The sequence below is a fragment of the Penaeus japonicus genome, unplaced genomic scaffold (genome assembly GCF_977035675.1).
Source record: "Penaeus japonicus unplaced genomic scaffold, GWHDUDI00000001_assembly GWHDUDI00000009, whole genome shotgun sequence".
In the NCBI taxonomy this organism is placed as follows: Eukaryota; Metazoa; Arthropoda; class Malacostraca; order Decapoda; family Penaeidae; genus Penaeus; species Penaeus japonicus.
The window spans coordinates 34,845,420-34,847,433 of NW_028234411.1; positions in this window are offsets into that span (position 1 = coordinate 34,845,420).

The window sequence follows — 2,014 nt, forward strand, 5'->3', positions numbered from 1 at the left end:
CACCACACCCCTTTCTCCTTCCCCCTCCCCTCTCTCCCCCCCCCCCCCCCCCCTTTCCTCCCCTCTCTTCGCCCCCCCACCCCCCTTTCCTCCCCTCTCTTCGCCCTCCCCCACCCCCCTTTCCTCCCCTCTCTTCGCCCCCCCCACCCCCCTTTCCTCCCCTCTCTTCGCCCTCCCCCACCCCCCTTTCCTTCCTCCTTACCCCCTCACCCTTCGCTTCGGCCCCCCCCTACCCCACCCCCCTTTCCTCCCCTCTCTCGCCACCCCCCACCCCCACCCCCCTTTCCCCCCTCCTCGCCCCCCCCCCCCACCCACCCCCCTTTCGCCCCTCTCTTCTCACCCCCCCACCCCCACCCCCCTTTACTCCCTCCTCCCCTCTAACTTCTTTCCCTCCCCCCCACCCCCCTTTCCTCCCCTCTCTTTCCCCCCCCCCCCCCCCTTTCCTCCCCTCTCTTCGCCCCCCCCCCCCCCCCTTTCCTCCCCTCTCTTCGCCCCCCCCCACCCCCCTTTCCTCCCCTCTCTTCGCCCCCCCACCCCCCTTTCCTCCCCTCTCTTCTTCCCACCCACTCCCTTTTCGTTCCTCCCTCTCTTTCGCCGCCCCCAAACCCCCTTTCCCCCCCCCGCTTCGCCCCCCCCCCCCCCCCTTTCCCCCCCTCTCTTCGCCCTCCCCACCCCCCTTTCCTCCCCTCTCTTCGCCCCCCCCCCACCCCCCTTCCCCCCCCTCTCCGCCCCCCCCCACCCCCCTTTCCTCCCCTCTCTTCGCCCCCCCCAACCCCCCTTTCCTCCCCTCACATTCGCCCCCCCCCAAACCAACAACCCCCCCTTCCCTCCCCTCTCTTCGCCCCCCCCCCCCCTTTCCTCCCTTCTCTTCGCCCCCCCCCACCCCCCTTTCCTCCCCTCTCTTCGCCCTCCCCCACCCCCCTTTCCTCCCCTCTCTTCGCCCCCCCCCACCCCCCTTTCCTCCCCTCTCTTCGCCCCCCCCCACCCCCCTTTCCTCCCCTCTCTTCGCCCCTCCCCCCTCACCCCCCCTTCCTCTCTAACTCTGCAATTCATCTTGAGAGCTACTTGTGTCTTCCATTAATTTTCATTTTAAGAGAATCCGGGGCTCGTGGTGAGCGGGTTCTCGTGCCCGTAAAAGCCTGGCGGATATTCCTTGCAAGGCTCTCGACCCCATGTCGGTGGCACATGGGGGGGGATTTGTCTTGTGTTGTGCACGCGCGTGTGTATGTGTGTGTGTGCGTGTGTGTGTGTGTGTGTGTGTGTGTATGTGTGCGTGCGTGCGTGTGTATGTGTGCGTGTGTGTGTGTGTGTGTGTGTGTGTGTGTGTGTGTGTGTATTTGTATGTATGTATGTGCATGCTTTTATATGTGTATTTATAAAAGCTCGCATGTTTATTCGCAATGTGTAAAATGTTTTACGCATTCATATAAGTACATGGCTGTAGGGTTCTACGTAAAAAAAAAACTGGACGTTAAAAAACTATATATATTCATTAATATGCTTAGATATTTAGTTTTTGTTTGCATAGGTGCAGGCATGTCGACCTTCCCGTATGTGTCTGTATGTGTTGTCCCGTATGCACATGGGCGTGTTGTTTAGTATGTGTATGTGTCTGGAAGTGCATATGTGTTAGCATATGTATGTTGTTGTGTGTGTAGGGATGTATTTGGCATGTATACGTCCCAGAATAGGTGCATGTGGGCGTGTGGGCGTTCGCGGGTGTGCCTCTTCAATCGGATCCCATTATTCTCAATACCGGGGCCTATTGAAGGGAACTATCTATAAGTCGAGAACGATCCCTTGCGCAAAGAGCACCCTGTACAAAGCTTCCTCCCGCGGTCTACTAAACATATCGGCTTTACCAAACGACTTTTATTACAGCGCTTACATCATCCCACCCGCTTTGTGAGGGGGAAGGGGGAGGGGGGAGGGGTGGGGGAGGGGGCAGAGGTGGGGGAGGGGAGATAAGTGTGGTCTCGGTTGGTTTCTTTTCAATAAGATTTTTTTTTTTTTT